This window comes from Amblyomma mixtum, chromosome 7 (assembly GCF_055824585.1).
Source record: "Amblyomma mixtum isolate Tamu chromosome 7, ASM5582458v1, whole genome shotgun sequence".
NCBI classification, from domain to species: domain Eukaryota; kingdom Metazoa; phylum Arthropoda; class Arachnida; order Ixodida; family Ixodidae; genus Amblyomma; species Amblyomma mixtum.
The window spans coordinates 53800601-53818251 of record NC_143018.1 but is presented as its reverse complement, the minus strand read 5'-3'; the positions used below and the strand labels follow the sequence as shown (position 1 = coordinate 53818251).

Below are 17651 nucleotides of genomic sequence, written 5' to 3'. Positions count from 1 at the left end.
ATAAAAAACAATGATTAACAAACTAACAACAAGTGAGCACCAATTTAAACAAATATTTATCATAGTATGCAGCTGTCAGCAAGGTGCCATTCCGATCCGATACTGTAACAGAAAAGAAAGTAAGTTTGAACGTATCTGTTCGAGCATAACTGGGTGTCCGTGAATTAGGCTGATGATGTCTTATGTGGCGTGTTATATATGGCAACTGGTTCACGTCAAGCTTATTGTTAAGAAGCAGGCCAGGAAGTTCATGCTCAGCTGTTTTCTGCGTGATTCAAGGGTAGGTATGAACAGGTTATAGTGCTCCTCCGTTCCGCTTAGCAACCAAGCGATGGAAAACAACAGGCAGCTGATTTGTTCACACAGCATAACACTTTACATTTATCACGAGGGGAAAGAGAAAGACCGAGAAATTTGCGGGGTGAATTAATTAGCTGCACCAGTCGTGGGCGCTCGCCGCCGTGCTGGAACAGCAAGACAAACTGAGGAGGACAGCAAAGAGCTACACCTGCCGTCTGCAGGTTCCTTCATTGATTGCACCCTTGAGCAGACGGTGTTCAGTTTTTTCATGCCTTTAATGCAGGCGGCAAGAATCGCGAGTAGAGACCGTTAGGCGCCATGTCCAACATTCTTGATGAAAAATTTTCAGTTTGGAAAATTATAAAGTACTATTGAGGAAATATTGAAAGTAACGGTCCCTTTTTCCGATGTGTAGCAAAATCGTTTTTGTGACGATTCCCCAAGCCAGCGGACGCGAAGTACACCGCAGGCGCCGTCTCTGCGGCACCCAGCTGCAGGGGGAAGAAGGGAAAGGGAAATAAACGCTCCCTCGCTTTTCAAGGAGAGCAGCCAGTTTGACTCCCGCCAGCAACGTGTACTGCCGCTTTACGGGCGCCCCTTCCCGCGCCCTCCTCAGGGCACGTCGGTGACCCGTTTCGGCATGCGCTTCCAAGCTCGCCCACTTACAATACTATAACAGTTTTCTTAAAGATTTCCCATCTATCGCATTGAGCGAGATATGCCATTAAAAAAACTAACGCTTTCCACAGACGTAAAAATAATAATAGCAAAAAAAAAAAATGCAAGCCTACAAGTTTGCGTTCGCTAAACAAAAGCGCTTTTAGGTATGTTATTCAGTTCTCTATATTACTTTATGTGCTCACCTTTATGTTCTCAATTCAGGTTCCACAGCGGCTCAAGAATTTCTGGCGTTCTGCAGCAGAGGACTAGTTAGAGGAAGCGGATAGCGACCCGCCTGCCGAATATTTAATGCGTCCGAAATTATAATTCCGCTGATATACTAAAAATACTAAACAATCAAGGAACTAATCAGCCAGTTAAGAGTGCACCAATTTTTGCACGTAGAACGCTACATGCACTTGGGTGAACCCCGTAGGCACCTCAGTAGTAGAGCTGTGGCGTAATACATGGTGACACGTAACTTTGGAGCTCTGAAGCTTCATGCGCTTGTAGTCGAAATTTTTTCAGCACCAAAAGATGACGGAACTGTTAAATTTTTGCTCCCTTTTCAAATCATCTTGTCAAAACCTCTCTTTCTATGCCCCTTCTGTTCTTTCTAGGCTTTCACTAACAACTGAAGAGAGCATACGTTTCTGCTGAGAATTTCTTCAGCGCAAAATGTACAGACAAACCGCTGTACCATTTGCTTTTGAGGTGTTGCACAAAAATCCCCAACCCAGAGACCTGGTTTGGCTTTTAAGTGGTAAGAGGCTAAGCTTAAGCAATTGAAAACCTTGAAAGCTAAATTTTTGGGACTTGCGGGTAGCACACATCGATAGTTACGAATTTGCTGTTAGCTCCTTATGTTTACCTTTAGCTACTTTACACCTTCTAAATTCAATTTATTGAATACACTGGGCTGTTTCACTGGTTTTCGTTTGAATTTCACTGCCGATGATGGCCCTAATATAGACAGAACTCAAAACTCTTGCATAAAAAAGCGTATCAGGAAATACTTTATTGTATAGTAACATTTAAAATCCGTGTACCAAGATGGCTCTATAAACGTCTTTACAATGATGCACGCTGAACTAGTGCAAGGATTCTGATAGAGCAGCGCACACGGCCAGGTTAAAATGGCGGTTCTGCAACTGTGGCACGACCGCCGCTGAAGAGAAAAATTACTCCAGGATGGTTGCTAGAAGGACGCTTCCACATGCGATTCCCACAGGTGACAGGCTCCGTACGAAAAGGAGAGTTCGGGGGGGGGGACAAATGTCATGGATCCAGCCGCCCATGCGGGCAGTCTGTGCGATATTCTGGATCTCAAATTTAAATTTTTATCACGGCGATTCCGACATTTGGTGTAAATGGAGTCTTTAAAATGGTCATAAAATGCAACTTTCTGTTCGTTTCTAGCAGTCATGGGCAGTATCGAAGATACATGTATCTTCGATACTATCTTTCGATACATTTTGTGTATCGGTATTAGGTATCGCGTGCTGAAAACTAGAGTATCGGAGTATTGGTATCGAAAATACATTTTTAGTGTATCGTGTATTTTACGATACTCGATACAAAAAAAATGCTGTAAAAGCCCTCGCTCAGGCGGTCGTACAAGCCATGATAAAATGTTCGGCACTTTGCAGCTGTGTCCGAAGGCCCAAGTCGTCCGAGATAATCGTGAGCGCCTTAGGGCCTTTACAAACACCGTGTGTGACGCGATGGAATTCTTTATACGACAGCATCAATGACCTTCTTCGATCGAAGGACAAGCTTCGAGACCTATGCAACACTCTCAAGCTGCAAGTATTCCAAGAAAGGGACTTCGCCTTTCTGCTTGAGTACTGCGATGTCTTGCAGCCCATCGCCTCTGCTTTGACACGCCTCCAAGCTGAAGCTGACTGCTTGTTCGGAGAACTGCTCCCAACTCTTCTTGAAGTGGAATCAAAGCTTCACGAGAGAGCTTCTGCAGACTATGTTTATTGCAAGCCACTTTTGGATGCAGTTAGGAGTGGATTCACCCGCAGGTTCGACCATCTTTTGAAGATGAAACCGAGTGCAAAAGAGGCAACAGTTGCTGCGGTTCTACACCCCTATTTCAAGTTGCGGTGGTTGCCAGCAGAAATGTAAGACTTCCGCCGTCATGCTCAGAAGCTTACAGAAGAAGCTGTTGTCGACTATGTCAGCACAGCACAAGCCGCGCATTCTTCCGCACGCGAGGCAGTGGGATCATCGGCGCCAGCAGCATCAGATGCGTCAGCTGACGCATTCTTTTCATTTGAAGAGAGAAGCGGTATAACCAGTCGTAGCTCTCAGGAGGCGTTAGTGAAGCTTCAGTTTATCAATTATTTACAAGATCATCGAGTTGATGTGGCTATGCTTCATTCTTATCCACTGATAAGAGGCGCCTTCGTCAAGTATAATACTGCGACGTGCTCGTCTGCTCCTGGCTTTTTTCATTTGCCTCCATTACACCGCGCCCACATCGCGGGGCTCTTTCGGACCGGCGGTTCAAGCAAATGTTGTTACTTAAGACCGTCAAGTAAACGTAACGAATGCTTTTTGCCTAATAAAAACGTTCAGCCATATTACTTGTTGTTTTCATTCTAGCTTTTCAAGAATAGTTTTCAGCTTGAGAAATTTGTTATTTGCCTGAAATTTGCCTGGAAACCGAACTAACTGTTCGGTTTCCAATCTGTGAGCCAAGTGCTCACAGATTGGTTCGTATGAGGAACATTTGGTTAAATGATTTTCCGCTAGGCTGCTTACGGAAGCGATCGCTTCAAAATGTATATAGCTTTAGTCCAAATTAAAGTTATCACAAGGCAAACTGCACAGACAGCGGAGCTTCAACAGATCCATGCGGCCGGATTCGATTATAAGTCCTTTCAGGAAAAGTGCTCCATAGAAATACACTAGAGGGTACAGAAACCACGCGTACATTTCCCAAGCTCGCCAATTATATTACCGGCATTATTGGACAGTGATTTCAGTTATGCAAACTTCGTTAGTCGCAATATAACCTGTATTATATTTGATATTTTAGTGATGTATCGAAGTATCGACGATACAGTATCGAGTATCTGTATCGAAAATCGATTTCGGTTCTGTATCTTGTATCGGTATTGGAGATACAATTTTCAAAGGTATCGAGTATCGTATCGAAGATACTATTTTGAAGTATCTTGCCCAGCCCTGGTTTCTAGTAGGCATTAAGGTAGGATGGTTTAAGTGGTGGCTCCGACCGACACGTCTTGGAAGAAGATATGTTCGGACCCGTTTATCCCCAGGCAGGAGTGACAGAATGCACTTCTCGCAGTGGGCTGAAGCTCACTGCTTCACTTCGCAGACATTCACCGCCTTCAATTCCAGTGTTCCCGAGACGACCCTGTTGAAATAGAGCATCTCACCATCTTCGCAAAAATAGACACTGACACCATCATGTTTTTGCGTGGCTAAACTTTCCCGGCCTCTCCCGGAATACCCTCGCCACCCCGAAAAACGAAGAAGCAAAGGCACGCAAACCAGATTACAAAAGAACCGCGCAGACGCTACAATAGCACGGGCCAATTTTGTGCCTTTTTTGTCACCCTTTTCATTCCAGTTTGTTCAGTCATGAACTATAACAATTCAAAAAGACGTGCTGTCGACAAAGGAAACTGCGCTCTCAAACAATTTGCATCGCACAGATGTTGCGTCCTGCGCGCAGCCCAAGATACGTGAAGTGGTCGTTTCGGGCTGGAAGCTCCTTAATAAAATTCCCTTTCTCCTTTTAATTCGTCGCTGTAGACAGGCCTTTGTCACAAAGTAGTCAGTTTGACGAAATATGCCGCGAGCTGCGTGCCGCCACGCAAACGTCTTTCAACCCCAACCACCGCTAACGCAAGACCGGTCTTCGTAAATGGCGCGTATGACGAGTCTCTGTCCCCCTGTTTCTCAACAATGCTCTCCGTTGTAATGAGGGGATGTGAAATTCCAAACTCTCCCGTCGTCTCATTTCCCAACTCCGGCTTTCCAGAAATGGCGCACGTTCGCGGAATCAAAACGCGTGTAAGAACATAATACAAAAAGCGGTAGAGATGAAAGCACGGGTCTTAAATTTCGGCGAACAGTCCGGACGAGTCGCTTAGAAGTTCGAGTTTCCGGATATTGAAAGGGAATTCAAGCTACCCGGCCGCCTTCCATCTGGCTTTCCTAATAACTTGCGGAAGCATGACAGCGGTAGAGTCGGACGCTGCAATTGCTGTTTCGAAACTTTTGTTCTTTGTACGGCCGTGAAGTTTTTGTCGTAATGTGTGTGTCTTTAAAGGGCAGGCTATTTGATCGTACTGGTCATATTACTCGAATATAGCTTTTTGTATTTCAGTTCAGCGAAGCAATGCTAAATTAAGCCTTAATAGAAGCTGAGAATAGGCCAATGTTTTATAGTGGTGCATTCATGTTCGACCACAAACTGCGGAAATGTCTTCAAGGGTAGCGCCGTATGTGTCCGATTTCGTCATTGTAAACGTCGTCTGCGCTGTTTTAAGATATGAAATTGCTTCGTCTCGAACAAGCTTATAGATTCACGTGAAAAACCTTTCCTGGAGAAAGTTTTTCTCAAGCTTTTTATGCACTGGGAAGATTGTATCCGAAATGTCCCAGAGTACTTCTTGGTATTAGTCACTAAAGGAATCAGTTAAAGAGGCCTTACCGCAATTAGCACGAAAATTATTGTCCGGATCAGGCAATCAGGCCACACCCCAGATTAGATTCAATTCCATCATCACTAGATTTCTTCTTTTTTTTTGTCCAGTGGCGAATTAAACGCCACCGGGATTCAAACCGCAGTCCACTTCCACCTGAGTCGGATGCTCAATGTCTGCGCCATCACTGCCGTATGTAATGTATACGTGTGTATGTAAGTGCCCCTCAAATTTACGTTCGAGTGGTGCATAGAGGCCGCGAAAGACAAATTTTATTTACTCTTTTTGCCCTCTACACGTAGACACGCCTCGCCTGAATTTTTGAATAATTATAAATAAAACTGCGCTATTCTCGGAAGCTCTAAATGGATCCTGCCTCAATCACCATCCCGTCGCTATTATCTTCTATTTCGGCAAACTGAAGGTTTTCCTGTCGCAGAAAAATTCATGACGCAGATTACCGACAGGTGCCCATCCTGGTTCAAACAGGCTGCAGTCTTTGGTGGGCGAGGTAATAAAATATACGAAACTAGTAGCCGGAAAACTTGTCCATATTTCCTTTTTCTTGGTCCCTCATTTTCGTATTTTCTGTTCAATCTGGGAAAGAAGGTTTTCCGTCTATTTGCTACTTCCTCCTTGAGAATATGAATTTTTTCTTCTCACCAGGAGCTCAGATTCCACGAACCTGACGTGAAAAGAGGAGATAAGGGCTGATGCGATATGCAGGCAACCACACCTCCGCCTGTCCGAACTTCCCACTTCTGGCCCTTCCTGATCTGGCATACGTCCCTGGAACAAGCGCAAGCAAATGCCTGCATTGCATCTTCTTAATTCAGTGCAGCACTTAGTTGGTAGCGGCGCTGACTGTTCCAGCGAATTGCAGGAAAGCACCCAACATCTCTTCCTTGCAGCCATGATTTTTCTCTGTCAGCACTAATTTTGTCCCTGCTGGAGCTGTGATTAGCCATGCCATATCAACTTAGGTTGCAGCGCTTCCGGTGGCTGAGATTTGCAACAGCGGGAAAAATTCTGTTCAGTTTTATTCTATTGGTTGAAATAACTTGTCGCTGCATTACCCTTGTAATTCGGGAAGTATTTCTTCGCCCGTAGTGACGCGAAAGCCTTCTTGCGAATCCTCATTTAGTGCAAAATTTTACGTGAAAGTAGAAAAGGAGGCCGTCAACGCGTTATTGCTAGCTCATTGCCGCATCGTGAATTTTCGTTTTATCATAAGACGAAGAAACTTACACGGTTCGAGAAGGTTGTAATCATGACTGCAACGAGAAGGAGTACCAAGCTGAATAGCAATTTTATGTGTGGAGCCTGAACACATTAGCACGATTGAGTGCGCTGGGGACAAATGAAAATAACTGGCCGAGTGCTTCTAATGTACTCTTTCGAATGACAGAAACTATTTCGAAATCGTCTACGGAAGTATAGCGTACAGAAGTTGCTGGAGTATATATGTCGTCTACTCGTTTTCATATCACAATCTGTTAGCCGTGCCGTCATTCTGGATAGAGACACAACACTGCAGGCCATCTCATCTGCGAGTACCGGATCAGTTCTGAAGATTGACATGAAAAATTTATAACAGTAGCAGTATGCGTACAGAAGAAGGATCTATTAAAGTAGTGTAAGAGTTTATTTTTTGTTTGGTGAAGAACGGTGCCTGCACCAAGCAACGTACAGGCGAGGAAACGCAAGAGGCGCCCGTGTGCTGTGCGATTTCAGTGCATGTTAAAGATCCCCAAGTGGTCGAAATTATTCCGGAGGCCTCCACTACGGCACCTCTTTCTCTCTTTCTTCTTTCACTTATACCTTCCTACCTTCCCTTACGGCGCGGTTCAGGTATCCGCCGAGATATGTGTGACAGGTACTGCGCCATTTCTTTTCCCCAAAAACCAAGAAAACAGCCCTGTTTTGTTTTCTAACGCTATATCTATATTATATCTAATGCTCTATTATAAGTACGCTGAAAAAGATCAAGAAACGTGTGTTCACAGAAAAGCTTTTAAGGATACATGTCCATCATTCTTGGACGAAATTTTTGAATCTTAGAATACTGTAAGGTACTGTTATGGAAATATTGAGAGCATTGGCGCATTCTTCGGATGCATAGCAAAATCTTTCTTTTATTCTTTTTTCTATCGCTGCACCGAGTAGCTACAACTGCCATAGGAAACCAATGGCGAACGTTGCAACATTGCCCACCTCAAACAACTATCAACTCCACGCACAGCAAGCTCTGATTTCTGTCCCGGCGAGAACATATTACTTATTACACGTGCAGCGCGAACCATTGAAAAGAACCCGGAAATAGAGGCTGATATCATTTAATATTTACGGTAGCGTTAAATAAAAACATTTATTGAACTCGAGTCTTAGTTGCAGATCAGTGCCATCTTAGATTACGACTACCGTAATCGTATGTGTATCCTCTTGCTGATCACCGCGTTGACAGCCGCTTTGGTAACGCCTCTTGATAGCCAGCCATTGCTTGTGGACCAAAAGGGGGATGTACAGAGGGCAAAACACATGCCTAGAATAACCAAACTCTGCGTTCCGGAGCTCCCAAAGCCGCTGCAACCAAGAAGGCAAAAAATTACGATGAAATTCTATGAGTTTAACAGCCCATGTTTACATCCAGACCATTTTTAACCAAGTCTAATCGCTAGTTATCGCGTGTTACGCCCGAAACACGATCAGAGCGTGTTCTAGACATGCGTTTTGCCCTCTGTACTCGTGTGACAAATAGCACTTTCACCCCAAGTGATTCTAACCGGTATCATGATGGTGGCTATTACCGTGAAACTGAAGCTCCTAGACAGCATCCCTGCAACGTGTTCAATGCCGTGGTGTTTTGAAGTACACATTTATTCTTTTCAAACAGAGCCAAAAGCTTGCTGCATGGGTGAGTCGGGAGTTGCGTTTGTTTAAGTGCAAGCATTCATGACGCTACCATGACGGCGCTGCATATGATAGTGCTACCCCCTGTTTATGTTTGCCCCCCCCCCCCCCCCCCACCCATATGATAGTGCTACCCCCTCTTTATGTTCGCCCCCGCACCCCCAGCGCTGGTTTTATTTATTTATTTATACAAAATATCTACAGCGCCCCCACTGGGGCATTGTTGTAGGGGGGTTGTCGTTTATTTACGCAGCGGTCAGTCTCCGAGACCAGGTGAATTTTTTTTTGCACGTCTTTTTTTTTTGGCAAGTTTCGTAGGCACTGCAGCGAACTTCTGGAAGAGAACAATGCGTGCGACATCGCACCCGACACAAGCAGATACGGGTGGGCATACTTGCGTCAAACGGATGGTCGGCTTGCTTGCCTTCGCTTTGCCCCACAAGTCTCGTTGGGTGGAGCTCGCTTTCGGACCGCGAGATTGGACGTTACTGGACGAGATCTCGACGTCTCCTTTTGCCCTGCTTCCCCAACCCGCATAAAATATTCACGATCTCCGGTGTGGCCCATTTGACACCCGGCTTATGTCGCCTCTTGAGATAACAAGGAAGAAACAAAAACTAGACAAAAGCAGAGGAAAGTGAAAGCTGCTTCTACTGAATACAGCACCAAACTTCACTAGAAAAGGCACAAAGGGAAGACCTACGGTGCAGACAAAGAGACTACAGAAGTGTCTAGTGAGGCGGTTGGTGAAATGTGCTCGTCTGTGTCAGCCGCGTGGCGCTTCCACCCGTTCTCTTTAAAAGGCGCAGCAGCAAAAGTTTTTTTGGTGGATGCAGCGTAAGGGCGAGAAAAGTCGACCAGCCTCCTTCTGTCGCTTCGTATTGCTCAAGTCCAGCAATGGCAATTCTCTCGACATAGTGGCACGCTATGGCCGCAACCCAGCGAAACGCAACTAAACTTGCTCCCTTAATATTAACTCTGGCCGTTTTAGCAAAAACAAGTGGTTTCAAGGTTTCGTAAGCACTCTCTTTTGAGAGTGTACTGAGGGAAGCGAGGAGAATAATTTATATCTCTTCACTGCGACGACCTCCCTGGCAACAGGCTCCGTTCTGAATGAGGCCTACTGGTATTCCTGCTCTGTCTGTGTTGTTTTTGTACTTTAAGCGTTGGATGTGACTCGAGGAAAGCCATCATTGTGCTTTGAATCGCGTAATTCATATTCGAGCGAATTTCTTCATTTATAAAAGTTGAAGAGATCCTTTTTTAGTGGCTCAGACCTTCCCATTTAAATTTGAAAGCAACTAAGCCTTTCTATGTGCTCGAGTGCTTCCAGAGTCACTGCCGGTGTAGGGGAACAGTGCTCGTCAGCATTAGAGCGCTCCAATGCGGCGCCCTTCTTTGAATATACTTCAATGACTTCTTTAACTCCACCCTATAACCATAAGCTTTGGAGTGAAAGAAGCGTAATGCACATAAGGGCCAGGAAGAGACGCGGTGTTTTTTTTGTTTGTTTCCATGTTACCGAAAAAATCCGGTTTTCAAAAAGTAGGAAAATTACTGGTCTCTCTCTCGGGGAAAAGTATCTTGAGACGAGTGTATAGTTCCACTGGTACGAAAGAAAAAAAAAACCAAGACATGCAATTTCTCACTTCCGTTTTGTTGGTATTACAATACTTTTTTCATGATCGCAGTCTTTATTATTATATTTTCACTGCTGGCGTGTGTGTATACGCAAGTGTGTGGGTGTCTCCATTAGGCAGAACTATGTGGTGAATTACGCATCCGGCAGCGAAATTGGAGACCAAATCCTCGCCAGAAAGCCGCTTTCATCTAGGCACGTTTCAGGGGATGCTGAATCGGTGGTGAAGGCTTAACTTTCCGCTACTTTTTCTTTTTTTTTTGTGGCAAGCGCGCTCTGCTTCTATTTCGAATATGGCGCCTTCTTTCATACCAACTTCGAAGACTAGTTGTAACAAATTTGTATATTTGACTTTTTTTTGAAGAAGTCGAGTACTGAGCCAATGCCAGCAGACTGGTTACGTGGTTCTCAAACATAAAAAAAGAAAGAAATCAAGAAGATATGGTAGCGCCAATTTTCTTTTTCGCAAAGGGTGCTTCTCTTGATGTTTTTCTGACGACCTTTCATTATGTGAAGTTCAATATATTCAGTCGGATAATGCGTGGGTGGTGATGTGAAGCAGATTGGTTTCACGATTAATTTGAAAGCCCAAAAACTTATTTTGTACTTGACTAGTTAAGCAACCATGCCCAGTACTAAGCAAAGGTATCGTTTACTTACTGCATCTTGTAAAAATAGTGGTTCTGTCCGCGAGAGTGGTGATGTTCTCATCTCCTGACAGCGGGTTAGGGGGAGGGAGGGGGAGGACGGCGCCAATCGATCGAAGTTGTTAACGTAACTATCGCTGTTCCCTTGTATGGGTGTTTCACAAGCCCAATGCGCTACTTACAAATAAATGCACAATGTAATCCCATTCATAGCTTTACTCTTAACATGGTAAAAAAAAAATCCTCCAAACTTCTAATCGTATTTCAAGGCGAAGAAATCAGTGCATTAGTTGATCACCGTACTCGCCAGTGCGGGAAACTTCTGTTAGAAATGCCACATCCTTATATCATGTATGCGCTCATCGTGTTTAGGCAGAACGAGCTATAAGAGGCGGACGAGGTGCATTCATAAATTCGTAGATTGCACTTCGTTTTGCAAAGGAAATGCTGTCTCTTCTTCGCTCGAACTCATGAAATGCAACTCTGTTTCTGCAGCTTTGTTCAGTGGTAAACTAGCGGAAGAATAAAAAATAAATGAGACGTATGTCGATATGTTTGTTGATTAGGCACACATGTTCGCCTCCGACCTTTAACATTGAAACCTAGGGAAAGCGTGTCTTGTTTAAGAACATGCTCCCGCGTTTTCGTAGGACCACCAGTTGGTATTTGAATAACTTTGGCACACTGTGATTGACACGTGAAACGTCTTCAGAATTAAAAGCATCACACTGCCAATGCTTGCCTACGGCAGCATTTATTCAACACTAAAGTGAGCGTCTGTCCATGATACATCAGCCACCTTCATTTTCAGGCTTTAGTTTTTCCGAAATTCGCGGTAGAAAAATCATGCGCAACATATTGTCCTAAATTCGAATTCACATTAGTCCACTAAAAATATTTATATACATTGCGTTTTTGGGTCTGTTCGGGATGCTTTTTCTTGCAATGATTATTGATTTGTGGCCCTCGTTCTTGTCCAGGACATTTATTGTGTGCGATTTGGCTCTTCATTTTCACAAAGAGTCTAGAAATGGCGCGCTGCACCAAAAGCTGTTAACAAAATCTACGATACAAGGACTGGTAACAAGAGAAAATTATTATAAATCAATCAGCACTACATTTGTTGCCGCGTTTACTCCTGCAAACTACAGCTTCGCTTAACCAAAGCCACAAAGAATTATATGCCAGCTATTTTTGAACCTGGGAAAAAAAACAAACGCAGACATTCAACAGAAAGAAAAGAAGAACAAAGCATACAGTCATGTAATCCCATGGAAGTTATTGGTACAGAAACGTTTAAATTTGTTTCCGAAATGAACAATAAACACATTATCCTGCTCGGCTTGTCGGCTGAATAGTTTTAATTTATTTAGTTGTGGAAACTGCAAAGCAAAATTTTAGGGTTTCAGCAGGGTGGGGAAAAAAAATTTCAAACGTATAAAACAATGGAAAAGAATACATAAAACAGTGGCAGGTTGATGCCAAACAAATATGAAAGTAAGACATCCGTTCCAAATAACGTTTACCGAAAGAGGGAAGCAAATTGTTACCAGAATTGATTTCCAAACCTCACTAACTTTACTCCAATAAGTTACTGTTCATGGATTTAAAAAATGCTTATGACAGTGAATGCGAAATTTAAATGGAATTATTGTTAAACTATTCCTTTGTCTAGACGCACTGTTGTCGCTTGCCTCAGTTAAGTGTCTGTTGCGGTTTTGCTATTGCTATGTCTCACCAACTGGCCTGCAGTTTAACCTGCTGTGTTATATGTATGCAAGCATATCGGGAGCAGAAGAAGATTATTTGAGAAACACTGATTCTATAGCGCCCTTTAATTAATTTCTATAAGAAATTTCTTTAAGAATTAAGACCACTGACATTATTTCTTTGAATTAATGATCGTAAGTTGGCATGTCTTGTTAACAATTCAAAACTGAGACTCGCTTAAAGCTATAAATAAACCTTAACCCGTTACACTGTCCTTTTTTCTGCCTTATTAACGTTAATTTTAATGAAGGAGTCTATTAAAATACTTACATTTTTGTTTAGTGTGCTCAGTATTATGGAGGCCAATAAGGCTCATTTCTAAACAAAAGCGATTTCTTAATGCAGAGGCGGAAAACGGCGCTTAAAAACACATATCTACACGAGGAAATTACCGTCGCTACGTGCCATTTTCGTTCCACGAGGCCCTTCTTCGCTTCGGCAGCTCAAATTACATAATGCTACCATCGTCAACCTCTCCTTTTGCTCCAAGAGGTCGGCCAAGTCTAAGGTTCAGGAATCCGTACCCCAATCTTCCTGCCCCCGATAAGTCTACTGCGCCGTCTCAGGCGCTTCACGCAGGCGGACTCGCCTCCTGCAGCGATAAATGTGCACGCGATTCTTAATGCCTCCATCTCAGAGTGAAATCTCCCTCCGAAAGTGGAATGTCCGGCTGGCGCCTCTCACATCCGCACGCGTGCGAGACGAGGGGGCCTCGGAAACTGGAAACGACCCTTAAGACACGAGCCGCCATGGCGTCTGTGCCTACGTGAAGCGAGCAGTTCTGTGCACTTCCGCTGAGGCAACTGGTAGCGCACAGAAAGCGGCTCTAGATTTCTGGTCGTGAAAAAAGGGTGGGGAATTATTGCTCGCTATGTGCCAGCTTTCAGCGCCGTCTATTTAAGAGCTCAAAAGGCTTCCAAACTGTATTCTAGCCCATCCTCTCTTCCCTCATGCCCTTTCACCAAGCACCTGGCTTGATAAAGCACACTCGACAATAGAAGTATATGCATATAACGTAAAGATTCCTTGGCTCAGACAGCATGACTGATGAGGAGAAAGCTCCATTTCCTTACTGATTATGACAGGGGGCATTGCAGCTACCTTTTTACTCTCTGGTCGCAGATACGAATATGGATGACAGCACGAGGCAAAGTAGTAGTGAAGGAATGGATTGATGGCGTTAACTCTTCTTCTTCCACCTGCGGAGATGCAGATATTCTTGTGTATTTTATTTACACAGTGCTGCTTCCCGTAAACGTTCGGTGCACGTACGGGGCGAGAACAGACAGAGTATTCAATAAAGGCGCAATTGGTGCATATGTGCAATATCGATCTGCCTTGATCAGAATGTGACAACAGTTTCTAGCGTACGTCGTCGCCAGTTTTCGCCAATGATCAGACGGTCTGTAAAAACAATGGTAAATCACCACAAATATCTTTTTTTTTTCAATTCAACACTGCATTCTCATCCTTACTTCGTATGTTATTTTTAGATAAGGGGTCCCAGTCTGTAATCTTTCGGGGAAAACAGGCTGAAGAAATCTATTGTTGGAGCGACATTAAGGTAGGAAATAGGACGTCACCTACTCCTACTTATTGATTTAGCTGACAAGAATAATTTTTTCAACCTACCATAATGTAACAACGCTAAATATAGCAGGCCTTCGGGCTTCACATCATAAATGTGATGCTATGGCGTTTGAGACACACTGACGGGGTCACTAGCTAGGTTTACGCCAAGGCAGGAAAGACAGGGCTCACGAAAGCTTCCTTCAAAACGGCATCTGAGCACCCATATAAAGCGTTCTTGCGGACTAGGTTCATTTCATTAAAATGTAGGGGTGCGCTAATAATACAAGGACAGGAGACAGGAATGTGGGGTCCTCTTCGTTTCAATGTCTCCTGTCTTTGTCTTATGCGCGCAGTCCTACCTTTTAATCGCTATCCAAGACCATAGCTTCAAAGCGTCATTTGTGTGCGATACTCTGATCATGCTCACATCGGCAGTAAAAGGCTTTATTAACTACCACAATGATAAGAATGTAGTTCTACGAAAGTAGGAATTCACCTGACTCTCTTGGGACTTCACGTGCCGCCGCTTAGCTCCTCTGATGCACGGAACTATTTGCGAACTTGCAAAGTAGAGAAGGGAGCAATGCAGCCACCAGTGGAGGAGTACTCGGGAGCAAATTTCAGCCCCTATTTATAGCTGGGCAGAATTATAGCCGGAGCCAGCCAGCTATATCTCGTTGGTGCCGTAGGCGACGCGGAAGGGAGTAGCCCATCAATTCCCGAGCAAATTTATTCCGGATAATGGTCACTGTCCTTTAAAGGTTGCGGACGTTCGGAGAGCGTGCCCCGTAAAGCAGAATTATCGTCAAAGAAAGTGAAGAATAAATTGTAGTTCTGTTTACGTAATTTAAAGCTTGACTTAAGGCATGAGGTCTTTTTTTAATTACTCATATAAATTGGTCAGGTCAGTGCTTTAATCCGTGACAAACTCACTGCGTCGTCTAGTGGCGTAATGACAGCATCATTTCAGATGAGGGTGCTAACACCACGGGTCTTTTTTATGTGTATGCTAGAATTAAAATTTCAGGATAAAGCAGCCAACGCAGATATAAAATAATTATCTGCTCTATACGAAGCTAAAAAACTTGTAGTTCAACACATCAGGTTTAGTGTAAAGGAATGCTTTTAGTATGAAATTCTTTGTGTTTAGAGAGTTGTTTAAGAAATAAAATCTCTTTTTCTCCTAATCATTCAACGAACGGTATGAAAGACTGCTTTTCGATATGAGTTTAAAACTTCCGTGGGTATGAAATACGCCACTGCCGTCAGCCGGTACTAGAGAATGCTGTTGGTTGCCTAATACTTCACGTCACAAGACAAAATACAAACGAGCAACGAGATAAATTTAGCTACTATAGCCATTTAACAGTGCCGACAGTGAAATGTGTCTAAATAAACTAAACAAAGCAGCTTCTTCTTAAGTGCTGGTTCAACAAGAGTCAGCCAGCCAGCGACAGCACCAACTGCACCAAGCATTGCGGATTAGACTAGGAGACGCAGTTGCATGAATGCGTTCTTTCGGATTAATGGCCGGATCCGCTCGCAACAGCTCTAACTCGCAGGAGACTCTTGACAGAACCTCGTGAACATTGATAGAAATGACTGGATTTAAAACCTACGACCGACAAAAAGAAATCACTCGCTCCACAAAAAGAAATGCTTTAAGTCGCCGATGGGGCTGGCTGAACTGCTTCTTTGTCATGCTCGCGAATTGCCGAATATTTTACTTACTGGAAAGAAAAAAAAAGTAATTTACATCCAATTTCACTGCGAAGTATGTTTCCTGTTCCTAAAGCAAAATCACGTCTCCTGCTACGTCAGTTTTCGGCAACAGCTCTTCAAGGAATTTTGAAAAACGGACTAGTGTATAAGTTCCCATTCACTAGCTCCAAAGCTGTATGCTAAATCTTCAGCGTGTAAAGGTGCACCCTTCCACGTTCTTAGCATTGTCCTCATATTCCAACCTACCTCGGAAAATCCCTGCTTCCAACGCCGGATAGGGTCGTTTAATCGAACTAGGCGTAGCGCCTTTCGAAGGGCATTGAGGTATTATTATGGATGGAGAAAGACACGGAAGCAAAGCAGGGGAGACAGTATAGGGCTTGAAGCTACTCTCGTATGCACCAGAATGATGAGTTCCGAAAGTCGTCGTGATTACTTATAACCAAAGATTACTTATAACCAAAGATCCGCGAATTGACCGATGCTTAGAGCGGCGAATGACGAATGGGACTCGGCTTTCTTGCAGAGGGGAAGAGCTAGAAGTTCACTCTGGTTTCCTTTAATCTTACGTATTGAAACAGGGAAAGTATGCTGTGTTCGTCCCAGGCCTGAAACTGGACATAATGAATTGACCCGAAATCTTTGAGGTATTCTTCTCAGTCTTCATATCCTCCACATTCAGCTATAGATTCTTCCATCCGCCCTAACACTAATTAGCCGTTTGTAAGCGGAGCTCACCTTATAATCGTGTGTAGTTTGGTACCAGCCTCTGATTCATTTCGCAAGACTAGCTTCAAATTGGGGATGTTGCTACAGCACCGTCTTTAACGAGTGATGTGACCATGTACACTTGTTCATGGGCTTTTGGGAGCCCATCCTTTCATTGACAAATGAGAATTGTGCACGCGTTGGCACAAGGCACTAAAGGCAGCTAAGGTTGAAAGATTTCGTTCCTTTCAAGTTGTGGCCAACTTTGACTGCAGTTAGAATACACCTCATTCTCTGCGTGGTTCACGCAGGAACAACCGATAGTAAATCCCATTCGTAGGATGTTACTGAGCACTTCATTCCTCAATCTAGTTGACCGTCCTAAGCTCTGAGTGCTTCAGAGAAGACGACAAAGTATGGTAGTGTGCTACTTTGTTCCAATTATGCGAAGGTAATGCGGAAAATATGAAGATAACTTAATAAATCTATGATTCCATGAAGCAAGAAATAATTATTTAGTTTACTAATTATTTCTTTCACGAACTCAAGAAGCACATTTGTTATTTTGTAAATAATATTGTCACGTTGGTAATCAGCTGCTGAGGGTCCACAGAGGCGCTTCCGTCTGCACGAGCGCTGGCGGGCCCTCATGTCCAAAGACTTTTCGATGGTGCTCGCCTCCTTTACGAAGTCAGCTACCGTGACAGGAGGACTTCGAACCAGGCCGGCGAACAGCTGCTCCTTGACACCTTTCATAATTAAGCTCACCTTCCGCTCCTTCGACATGTTTGGGTCGGCACGCCGGAACAGCCTCTTCATTTCCTCAGCATACACCGTCACACTCTCGCTGGGGAGTTGATGTCGGGCTTTTAAAAGCAGGTCGGCCTTCTCCCTGCGCGACGTGCTGTCCTTGAAGGTTTGGAGGAACTCTGTCTTGAACGTATCCCACGTTCCAAGGCCAGATTCATTGTTCAAAAACCAGGTCCTCGCGTAGTCTTCAAGGGCGAAATAAACATGCCGCATCTTGCAGTCAGC

The 17651-nt window shown here is 44.0% G+C and overlaps 1 pseudogene; it reads left to right on the top strand.

The window, feature by feature from the left end:
- Window positions 1-2583: 2583 nt before the first annotated feature.
- LOC149336096 (uncharacterized) lies at window positions 2584-3509 on the top strand (annotated as a pseudogene).
- The last annotated feature ends 14142 nt before the right edge of the window (window positions 3510-17651 follow it).